Here is a 12,372-nt window from a genome sequence, read left to right on the forward strand (position 1 = left end):
TCACTGCCCCCATAACCACCCTTTTTGATGTCGGTGACAATTTGTTCTGAGCCGCTTTTCGCCCGACGCTTAGCGACCTGTTTGGATAGACCTTGTCCCGAGAGTGCGGCTTTCAACGCAGTGCCCATTCATACCGGATAGCAGCACGCACTTGCATTGGCGACGAAGCAGTCAGTACACGTCTCATTGCCATCGTAATTTCTACTCGAATGACCTAAGGCACGCCGGTCTGCCGTTAATCCATTGTTCGGCGCCCTGCGCATGCACCATTCCTCCACTGACGCTCCTTCCGTCGCTGAACCAGCAATCGGTATGGATTCTTATATAACGATTGTTTGTTTCACCTGTCGTAGGATCTTTTCCTTCCCCCTTCCCCCCCCCCAAAAAAAACAACATTTATTTTCCGAACGTCCCTCATACTATCGCTTTACTTTATGTAGTAAAACACGACAATAGGGTGCACCATACGATCCAGCCTTCATGGTAGCCTGTGGTATGGAGGCTTTGCCATTTATGCCCGAATAAGTAAGGCAACCAAGCAACGCGCGCTGCACTACAGGACTTAGGTGACCCGACAAGATTGAATTATGCATTTGAACGGTCAGATTGCTCCGCTTGATGACACCAATATGTAATAATTCAGCGCTTGATTAATGATGCAAGGGTTGAGGGTGTTGTGGTCATCACCATTTCAATATTGAGTGTTTGTGGTACCCACCCAAGCGGGAAGGTTGCTGCACACAATACGTTTTGAAGAAATAAAAAGGCTGGCGTAGAGTCCTCACGGCGAAACGTTTCGCGTTTTTCGGTACAAGTACATGAATTGCAAAGCAAGAAACTAAAGTTCAAGAAAATATGACGACTTGATGCTTGCGTTTCTGCTTCCTTTGAACATAGCACAATGGTGGCGTTTGGGTTCGATCAGCAAAGAATCTACTTGAGTGGAACCACGATTAGAGAAAACAGCTCACAGATTTTCTCCATGAAAACGACTTGAATAGGCTGACGACGAAGAGGGTGATGGACGCAAAGATCATCTTTATTCAGGTGCATATCGTGTGACAAAGTGTCTACAGATAGTCTGAGCACATAAGGGAAGCACTCGTCAAAAAAATAAAAAGGTTATTTGTAGGCATTCTATCCTGACAGTCGATCAGAGGATGTTCGTGCTGACGCTAAGGAGATTCTGGAACCGGCTCCTTCTGGAGTGCTGGCAGACGTACGATATTCGGTTAGCATCACGTTCAAAGTAGAGGCGCGGTTTGAAAATTTGGTACAAAATATTGTCCCAATTCATGCGCAGCAAAACAGGCTTCTCGGCCCGTATTTTTCTTCTCGTGGCTTGACTTTGCCTGAAAAAAATAACAAATTCAGTGCACATCCTTGAAACAGTGAATTTTGGGCGAGTATAATCAACAGAATAGATGGCATGGATTGTTGAAGAAAATTTACACCATGCACAAGCACGTCCCAATATCTATTCACTATTAAAAGGCCCCAGCACTTCATTACCACTAATACATGCCGCGGTAGTAAATTATTCAGTTTAATTTTCCTCTTTGGTTAGTTCTAAGGTAAATGAGGAAGAGATATTAAATAAGTGGCGTCTAATTATCCTGCCACTGTGTTCAAGCAGCTTCAGTGACATGAATTGGTTTGCGGCAATAATGTAACAGGCACAATAGCTTTGTATGATCTGCATTTTACATTTTTGTCCCAGTTGGGACATAGTTATTTGAAAAGTTTATACAGCCTAAGTACCAGGCTTCAGGCTTGAAAGAATGGTAGAGAACACTAACAGCAAATATAAAAAAGTGCAGTACTGAAAATCGGGAACTCTGTAGAGCACAGTCATTGTACCAATGCAAGTAAAAAGAAAAATTAAAGAGACTAAAATGACAAACAAATTCCCAAACATTCATTTTAAGAAAGCTAAAGACTTCATTCACCAGCCATGGTGCGAATAGATGATATGAAAGAAAAGAGCAATAGGAAAAACATAAGGATGTTCAGGTGACAGATCTACCTTATGTTATTGCGAGCAAATAGCGATTGTTTATGCACATCACGCAGTATGCCTACAGAATGCCACCCAACAGTCGAAGCGAGTCACGTGGGGCAGACTACGCTCCACGAGTTCATTGTACCAACGCTCAGTTTGTGTACCAGAGCAGGATAAGGTACAACCACGTTTTTTTTCTTTAGCCATAATCAGCCCTATGTCATTGGCAAAACATGTAGTGCCACTTCCAGATATATAGTTTATCGCGCAATGCCTCGAAGCATCAAACAAGACAGTCGATGACATGATAACACTTGTTCTTTCGGGCAACAGGACTATATTCCTGGAACTGGCAGACCGCGCCGCCTTTAGTATGCAACTGAAAATGGCTGCCCGCGCAGCCCTCTGCCTCTGTGTATTAGTGGCAGCAGGTAAAGAATTTCGCCCATATACTCTTAATATGGTCAATGCTCAATTTTAATTGCTTTTTTCGCTACCCGAGCAGTCTCTACGGTAGCGAGACGCTGAAGAGGATGAAGAAGACATCCGAGAAACAGCTGTGAAGTGGATTACTTTCTTCTCGTGGGAAGATGCAGAGCTGATTGAGCATCCTGAGTACGTGTTCGAGGAGGTGAATGAATCCTGAGCCCTTACGTGTCAAAACCACCCTTTTATTATGAGGTACGCCGTAGTAGCGGACGGCGACACAATTTTGACCACCAGGGTTTTTTTAACGCAGCCCCAATGTACGGGACAGGGACATTTTTGCATTTCGCACTTATCGAAGTGCGGCCACCACGTCCGTGATTTGATCCCACGACCTCGTGCTCAGCAGTGCAACACCATAGCCTCTAAGCCATCGCGGCTTGTCGGGTAGCGGAGGTAGTCGGCAATGCAAGAAGTATTTGTATTTATTTACTGGTACTAAAATGTACTATCTGCCGAATACCTTCTCTGAAAACGTGGACGTGCAGCAAGAACTTTTTTAAGCACGGGTGTCGGCTACGTTGCTTCCAGCACGTAAATTGCAGCCTTACCACCCTTCTCGAACGCATAGACGAACTGCTGCACTAATATTCTTAACCCATGACAAGGTGTTTTCGAAAACCGGTTGACACAAAAACGAATCGGTCGAATACGAAAACAGGAGCCGACGCAACAATATTCTCGTTTTTGGTGTCGACGAAAGTGCCTCTGAAACAGAGTGATCTGAAAAAAGTTGTCACGGAAGAGGTATTTCAGGACAAGTTCGGCATCGAGGTAAAGACGATAGAAAGAATACATCGCCTCGTCAGGATTAAAGAGGGAAAAAGGAGGCCGGTTGTCACGAGATTCTATAAATATAAGGAAAAGGAGCACGTGATATGACACTGCTACAAACTAAAGGGATCCTCCTACTCCTTCAGCACTGACTATGCACCAGAAGCGGTAGAAATTCGAAAGAGGTTATGGGAAAGTGCTGCTTCGGAAAGAGCTAAAGGGGTGAAAGTTTCACTGATTCACGAAAAACTGAAAATGAAAGACAGTGGTGCGTTTGGGACCAAGCACGAGGACAGCGTCGGGAGATAGCGCAAAGCAGGGACAAAATTGCCCCAAAATTGCACTGCTTCTCTGTAACTACTGCTTCGGAGGGCGCTTCTAATTCCAAGCAGCACGCATAGCTACATCTTATTTTGTTGAATGCACGGAGTATTGCAAATGAGATCACAGAACTTGAATCTATATTACTCTCTCATAATCCACACGTAGTTATTATTACAGAGACGTGGTTGAATAGTTTAGTTCCCGATGACTGTGCTGTTCCTCCAGGGTACAAAATATTCAGATGGGATAGGGGCTCAAGAGGTGGGGGCGTAGCTGTAGCATCAGTTAGGGCAGAAAGAATAGACTGCAGCCTTTCAGAAGCAGTGTGGTGCAGAATCTCATTAGGTGCCATTGCGTTCATAGTGGGGGGAATATACAGGGCCCCTGCTACCACGCCTGAGTTCCTGGGCGAATTAAACGCTTTTTTGTGCTCTCATTTGAATAATAATACAAGGCTAATAATAACTGGAGATACACATTTACCCCACATAAATTGGAAAACTCTCTCGCCCGGACATACGGAAGTTTCGAGTGCTGAAAAACTACTGGAAATTACGATTTATCATAATTTACGGTAAATTGTTGAAGAAAATACACGAGAATCTTTATATTCTAAGTCATTGTTAGACCTTGTGTTCCTATCTTGCAAAATAGCTGCTAATAGCGTGTCAGTTGAACCAGGAATATCGGACCACAAAATGATATCTGTCGATATACCAATCGATACACCCAGTCGACGGCGATTACCTGCTTTTAAACTTATAAACGACTACGCACGGGCAGACGATACAACAATAGTAGATAACTTAGGTCTATCATTTAGTGAATTTGAACTTGCGTCATCTAGTGAATCTGTAGAATAATTGTGGCAACGTTTCAAGGGAATCGTCAAGCATTGCGTAGACAAATTTATTCCTACCCGCATGAAAAAAACAAAGCAGCATAGCCCATAGATAACTCGGGAAATAATGCACTTAAAACGCAGAATAAAAGGATTACGCCAAAATAAACAAAACCTAGCCCAGGTTTCCAATTTGCGTGCTCAACTAAAATTAGCGTTACGGGAATATAAGCAAAATACTTTAACATAACGCTTCCTAGGTTCCTGAAATCTTCGCCACAAAAGTTTTGGATGCACTTAAGGGTAAAAAAAAGAAGAGATACACCTGATACAAAGCGGATCTCAAACGATCACGGAAAAGACACAAATAGCAGACTGCTTCAACGTATTCGTCCAGTCAGTATTCACGAAGATGAGAACAGAGCAAGGAAACAATGAGCGCAGTGTATAGGGCGCCTGCGCAATGCGCCCACTAGAAATCACTCAGGCAGGCACATTTCAGCAATTCCTTACACTTGATGCCAAGAAAGCAAGCGGGCCAGACGGGATCTCAACTGAATTTTTACGGCGATATGCTGAATGGGTGTCATTTTACTTAACCATAATCTTTAGGAAATCCTTGGAAACCAGTTCACTGCCTGAAGATTGGCGTAGCGGTGTTGTGATTCCGGTTCTTAAATCCGGCAGTCGAAATCAAGTTAGCAACTATCGTCCCATATCACTTACGTCTGTGACTTTTAAGCTTATAGAGCATGCAGTAGCAAAGCATATCATTCTTTTCCTTGAAGCCAATAACTTTTTCTTTTCATCACAACATGGATTTCGAAGCGGATTATCCACTATATCGCAACTCATTAAGACGGTTCGTGATTTTTATCTAGCTTTGGATGCCTGCGAACAAATTGACGTCATCTGCATATATTTCGCAAAGGCCTTTGATAAGGTACCGCATGGTAAATTGCTTTTTAAAATCCAGAACGCAGGTATTGCTCCAGACATTGTGAACTGGATTGCAGCCTAATTGAATGGTCGTGTACAATCCGTCCGGATTGAAAAAATCATGTCTGATCCACTAGAAGTATTGTCTGGGGTTCCACAAGGGTAGGTATTGGGGCCGCTATTTTCTTGATTTACATCAATGATATTTCCAGTGTTCTGGAATCACCTCTTAAAATGAAACTTTTTGGCGACGATTGTTTGCTTTATACGACTGTGGCAGATAAAACGGACCAAAGGAAAATTAATCGGTGCCTCCAAGGTTTACATGACCGGTGCATAAAATTAGGAATGAAAATAAATTATTCGAAATCGACCTTCGCTCATATAACAAGAAAGAAAACTGCGCCGTCCATTGACTATAAAATTGGCTCTCTTTGTTGAATGTACGTAGCTTTAGGGGTGATCATTAATCATGACTTGTGCTGGTGCCTCCAAGTCGAAGAGGTCTGCTCTAGAGCTTACAGGAAACTGTTCTTTTTGAGAAAAAGTTGCAGCCTGCACCACCACATTTGAAGCTCATTGCGTACAAACATTTGTTCGCCCGGTTTGGGAGTGCGCCTACCCAGTTTGGAGCCCTCACCAACTGTACTTGCGAGATAAACTCGAAAAAATTCAGACAACCGCGGTGCGTTTTGTTTGTTCCCGTTATCGGAGAGCCGATTGTGTAACACACATGTTGAAATGTTGTGACTTGGAATTGCTAGAAACACGACGAGAGAAACAACGCATGAAATTATTTTTCCAGATAACCCGAAATCAAATAAAAATAAACAAAGAAACATACATTCACCCCCCTTTACAACACAGTGCGCGGTTAAACCACAGTGCTAGTGTACAGCCTTATAAAACACGCCTTGTTGGTTTTGAATATTCGTTCTTTCCTTCGTGTATCAATATATGGAATGGCCTTCCGGACTGCACTCTAACAGCACAAAATGCTAACGAATTCATAGTCTATTGGAATTGTATTACAGGCAACGGGATAATTAAGAATCGATCATGCTTACGGGTATTCTGTGTATATTTGTTCATCCTGCCTGTAATTTGTGTTTGACAATGATGTATAACGTTGAATTGTGGGTGTTGAAATTTTTATTTTTATTTTTTCCTCTCCTGTAATGGCCCTGAAGTGAGGCTACAGTATTCATAAATAAATAAATAAAATAAACCGACCACTTAGCATTTGTTTAGATAACAAGTGTTCCTTATTAGTTTAACTCTAGTGCACGCCAAAATTATTTGACGGACTCGCCATCTGTATATTTCTGAAGACTTACCCATTAGATATTGTGATGCTTGTCGATACGTGTGGAAGGGGCCATAGTGAAACGCTTTATTATCGACTGGATCACATATCTTAAGCTCTGTTTTCAGCGGCATGCCGCACAGAGTTCATGGCGTTACCTTTCTCATGCCATACGAACTTTTACGACGTTGTTGCGACTTCCATAACTAGTAGAAAACCGTATTCAGTACAACTGCAGAGACGCACTCGTCTGGCCATGTTATGTATCCACATCGTTTCTCATTGGCACTTGCCTTCTGCAATTCATTTCGAATAGCTCAACAAACAAATAAATACTCTCATTTTTTCTTACGGTGAGCAAGCACATCGAAGAAAGGAGAGAGTAAGTAAGCGTTCGCCAGTGTTAATATTTTCGCTGTGGTGATAACGCTCTATCTGACTGCGCAACCAACCGGTGATTTGATTATTTAATGAACACAAACGGTTGCAATTTTTCATTGTCTGTTTTTCCACAGACCGCAGCAAGTTTACAAATAATTTTTAAAAGACATGCCCGCCGCAGGCTGCGGCCATCCGGTATTGTCAGACGTTTGACTGAGGTAGTGCATAATGCAGCAAAAGAAGCAAATTCGTTGGATGCCACTTAACACCTCGTATCATCCAGTCTATACTTTAGCAGTGTGCAGTCGAGCGTGCATTGAGTGTTAAAGCGATATCATGAACTACGTCAGAAACTGCGTCGGGAAGTATTCTTGTCGTGACAGAAACGATGCTCAACGAGACTTTTGGCCATGCTGTCTCTTTGCTATACTTTGGAGCAAAGGTGCACTACACCCGTTCAAATGCATTTCCTTTCCCTCCCCACGCGTTCTTTTTTCTTTTGCCAATATATTTCCGTTTTTATGTTGTTAAGTTCCATAACGGATATTCTTTAACGCTTTCAGCAGCAGTTGTTACCCTATTATTCACGCATGCGTGAACACCTTCGGTGTCGTAGTGTCCCTCTGTAGGCCATCCGGCAGCCAGCACAAATGATTAGACGAAATAGCATATTCTACCCACCTCGTATCACCAGGGTGCAATACCTGTGTTGCGTTTCGATAACACATGCCGCCAGGTGAGCTTTAAGAGAAATATTATTGCGCTGTTACAGAAGACGCACGGGAAAAAAGGTTCCTACTGAACGTCTGCGAGTAATGCCTGCTTCAAAAACTTAAAAAAAAGAATTCCTAAATGGCCGACCGAGGGCCTTCACTCCGTTCAAGAGACCGTCGGTTACTGCATTTCTTGGAGTCGTCTATGCTAGCACTTCAGCCTTCTTATCGGGTGTGGATTTACTGGGCTGACCTTTCTGAGGCTTTTGATATCGCGATATACGGAATCTCAGTGGATAAATTCATTTTGACGTCATGTGTGGTTGTCCATTAAAACATGTCAGCATGTGGCCAACTGTGACGCGAAAAACAGTGTTGCGCATGTTGCTTCCAATTAGCGTTAATGCTCCAAGAAACTCGTTTTGCTGCAATCATTACGGTGCGTATACTGAAGTCGCCATCTCTGCACTATCAACTGTTTTACACAGTCACAACGCGAGAACGTTCGCCTGCCAAGTGGGATTTTATTGAATGCAAAAACGTGCGAAAAAAAAACGCAGAACTTCCGGAATGCCCATTTTAAGTTTCCTAAATACGTCAGCAAATTTCAGTTGTAGCAGCAGGTTACCCGAGAGCAAATCTGAGCCTTCTTACTGCACACATAGTATTTCTTCAATTTCGATGTTTTTCTTCTGGAAAAAAAAAAACAAGCCATACAACAACTTTCAGCAACAACTTTCGGCACGTTATGCAACGGCAACGCGGAATTGCCACCGGCCTAAGCAGGGAGCTAATGGCACACAGGCAAACCCACATTTCCATGACTTTTGTCTTCATTTAGAATAAGAGTGGATAAACCTGATCCAAAACAGGAGTTCCAGCAGCAACGTCTGCCTCAGCTGAACCGGTGATTGCAGTCCGCCGAAAACACTCTGAACTACTTCACACAGACTCACAGGGATATTCCTTCACAGGAATAACCTCTCACAGACTCCAGGGATATTTCCACAAACAACTGCGTGACTACTTGACAAAAACTCAACTAGGACAATTTGATGCGAATCATCCCTTTCCGCACTCCAGACAGCTTGCGGTTGGTAGGTAGGTAGGTTCTAGTCTCGTCTCGTTTTACTGAAACAACAATATTTATTGACCGATGTCGGAATCGAACCTGCGCCGAACAGCACAGCGGCCGGGTGCTCTAGCCATCAAGCCACTATAACTTTAAAAAAAATTAACAATAATTAGACCGCAATTGCACGCATTCTCGTGTACGATCATTCGAAAGCCAGCCAGCGCTTTCAAACATGTGCGTCCCGTTCCGTTTTCTGGACTTCGTTTCTCGACACAGCTCGACCTTTGGGGTGCCATGTCAGGTTCAACTTAGCGATCAGCCAACGTTCCCTAGTACTTTCCGCGCAACAGCTGACACTACGTATAAGGTGCGCTATATTCTGAGGACTTCCCGATAGGCCCCAGTTAATCATGCTTTAGGATTTCGTTTGTCAGATTAAAAATGCCATTGTCTTATCATATACCGGATGACATCAGCGTGGCTACGTACTGTCATAGAACACTTCGTCGCAGGTCACATCACTGTTCGTGTTTCCTTCGCTAAAGCCAGTTGAATACATGCATAGACCCCAACAATCGGCATGTATAAATTCGCCTCGAGCGGAAGCAGTAGAAATTGTACCCTAAAAAATGCCCGATGTCTAGTTGCCTGCAAAATGCTACGCATAACATTGATTTTCACAGGGCGTAAAATGTGCCCCATTTATTTTTGATAAAAATTGCAGTTGCATTTATTAACACCCGAATAAGAATCACAACGAACTATGATTAACATTATTTTAATAGATTGACGCTGACAACTCCCAGAACTGCAGCATTCGCTGAAACCAGAACAAGCGCGCTATCGTCTCGATATTGGAATCACTTGAGGCTACTCGATAATTATTCACTGTCACGCTCGCGCTCACGGCGTGTAATTATGGGCAATCATCGTTGCAGACTAACATGAAAAACGGTGATGCAGGTGAATGTTGCAAAACAAGGCAATAATATGTCACACTATTTTCATAACGTACGCTTTTCTCCCACCTATAGCAGGTGCTACGTCTGTCGCCAAGGCTGTGCTGTTCGTTTAGTTGGTTAGATACCATCTAATGGATGAACCACAAAGGTAGCCCTGCGTAATGTTTATATGGTTGTCTTGTTCTCTGCGCTGAAAAATAAGATTTTTCGCCAGATTCTTTCTGTGACTCACGTAAATGGATTCGCGCAGGCGCTCTTTCTACTGCAAGAATAAAAAAAAAAGGCTGGTTCACTGTGCCAACGACCGGCCAACGACCGGCCCGAAATGTAAAGCTATGGCAAATGTTGCAACGCACTTTTGTGTTTACATTTGTTTCAAGCAAATCTGCGGAGCCCGTCGACGAACACCGCGAGGATGCTACACACTGTTCTGCTTGCGCGCGCACCATGAATCGCACATTATAGCACTTAAAACGAATATTCGTGACACAAACATTCCGCAGTCTGGATGCTGCAGGCTTAGGTAAATTATGGAAGATATGTAGTAGAAATATTTATACATGAAAACAGTTTCACGATATGCACTCAGTCTAGTGATATAAAAAACATGACTGCTGTGTTCGCATATTGCCTTCAACAAAAGGAACGAATAACGAACTGGCGTATATTTTAGTACTCAGTATTTCAAAGCCAATGTATAATATGCTATCTCAATTGCCCCACAACAGCAGGGAAGAAGTTTGGGCGTGTTGGTGAGATACTTACAGACTCGGAAACATAGCGCAAAAATGAATAAATGAATTGTTGAAAGTTAGCGCTCGTCCTGTGTTCCTGCTTGTCCCTGTGTAATTTTTTGCGCTATGTTTCCGAGTCTGTATGTCCCACAACATACATACGTGCCGACTGGTTTTATGCTGATGAATTTATGGAATTTATGTAATGAGGAGGGAAGATAACGGATGGTCATTAAGGGTTACGGACTGGATCCCAAGGGAAGAGAAGCGTAGCGGGGGGCGGCAGAAAGTGAGGTGGGCGGATGAGATGAAGTAGTTTGCAGGGACGGCATGGCCACACTTAGTACATGACCGGGGTTGTTGGAGAAGTATGGGAGAGGCCTTTGCCCTGCAGTGGGCGTAACCAGGCTGATGATGATCATGATGAATTTATGGAAACAGCTTAAACGTACGAGAGAAACCACGCACCGGAGACACATTCTATGAAGCTTATATGCGTACCGTGGCGTCATTTGGTGCACCTAATTGGTGAGAATGAAAACAAATCTTACCAGAGTGTAGGTAAGATAGTCACCGCTGCACTAGAGACGTCGTCCAGGTGTCGTCGGGATCATGTAGTTCGCTTGTGATGTTGCACGGCGCAAGTTGAAGTCACGGACAGCGCAAGCCCAAGCGGTGCTGAGGTCTCGGTGACAGCCAATGATAAGTTGGTAGAGCTCGCCTTCCAATAGAACTTTAAGTACAGACCGCAGTTTTGGAATATCTTGAACTCCGGCGACACGTACGGCCAGGTAAGGTATGTCGGCCCAGGCACACAAGCATATGACACAGTGTTCTTCCACCCCGCTTTCGGGCTCTCTGGTCATTAAGCAGGCGTAGCGCCCAGCATGGTAAGTCAAACATTGAAATGCGTTGCTCATACCGGGCGAACAGAACGCGTTCGCTATCTTCTTGTGAAGCGTGAAATCCTTGGCATCCGCTGTGGGCCCGCTGAAGCGATAGAGCACCCAAGAATGCAGCCTGTCACGCGGAATGAGCCAGCAATAAATCCATGCCACGTCGTTGAGCCGTTTTGCCAGCGTGCTGATGTCCTGCAAACTCCTACGGATCCCCGCAACGGCGTCACGTTGCGCGACACCAGCGAGCCACAAGTCCGGAAGGATTTTGGTGAATTCTAGCATTCGTAGTTCCTCTACTGGTAAGTGAGATAAGTTGAGACATAGCACGTCCACGTCAATGTCCGTCATAGCTGGCAGAGTAACAACTGCTGGGCAGCCTTCCCTAAATTTGGTAGTGAGCCTGTAGATTCGGCCGCAGTAACAAGGTGTTCAAATAACTCCTGCGCTCCACGAAAACGCCTACTTGCCGTAGATGAAGTTGTAGCCGAAGTGCGTAGCCACAGCAATCACCTCTTGCCCAGCACGGCAGAACGACGGTGAGAGTACCTATGCAGTGATTTTACCAGGGGGAGGACACTCCGCGGTTCCGGTGGCACAGGAAATTGGCGCCATCTCTGTAATGGGCGACGCAAAAATCCGTTTCCCTTGCATGGCCTCGTAGATCATCGCGCGCACGCGCGCCGATCCAGGTGGCCAAGCCCTTCCCGCTGCTCGACTCCTCTCCCTACGCCCTCTCTCGTAATACACTCTCAACTCCCTCACCTTCGACTGTCTACGCGCCGCGCTGCCGTGCCATCCCCGCCGGCCCGGCTGCTGCTTAGTCCGCTACGTAACGCTTTATTTTTGTTATCTGCTGTCATCGAGATGCGTGCGCTGCTGTGCGTTGACCGACGTGGCTAGTTTCGTCAGTTCTGTGTTCCTCGGTAGCTGTGTGCT

General features: G+C 44.5%; 1 long non-coding RNA gene across 1 annotated transcript; it reads right to left on the bottom strand.

Moving 5' to 3' along the window:
- Positions 1 to 1,018: 1,018 nt before the first annotated feature.
- LOC135913439 (uncharacterized) lies at positions 1,019 to 12,145 on the bottom strand. Its single transcript, XR_010568012.1, has 2 exons — positions 11,089 to 12,145; positions 1,019 to 1,352 (listed from the first exon to the last, which is right to left on the bottom strand). It is a non-coding gene; the product is annotated as an uncharacterized lncRNA (long non-coding RNA).
- Between the last annotated feature and the right edge of the window lie 227 nt (positions 12,146 to 12,372).

The sequence above is a fragment of the Dermacentor albipictus genome, unplaced genomic scaffold (assembly GCF_038994185.2).
Source record: "Dermacentor albipictus isolate Rhodes 1998 colony unplaced genomic scaffold, USDA_Dalb.pri_finalv2 scaffold_15, whole genome shotgun sequence".
Classification (NCBI taxonomy): Eukaryota; Metazoa; Arthropoda; class Arachnida; order Ixodida; family Ixodidae; genus Dermacentor; species Dermacentor albipictus.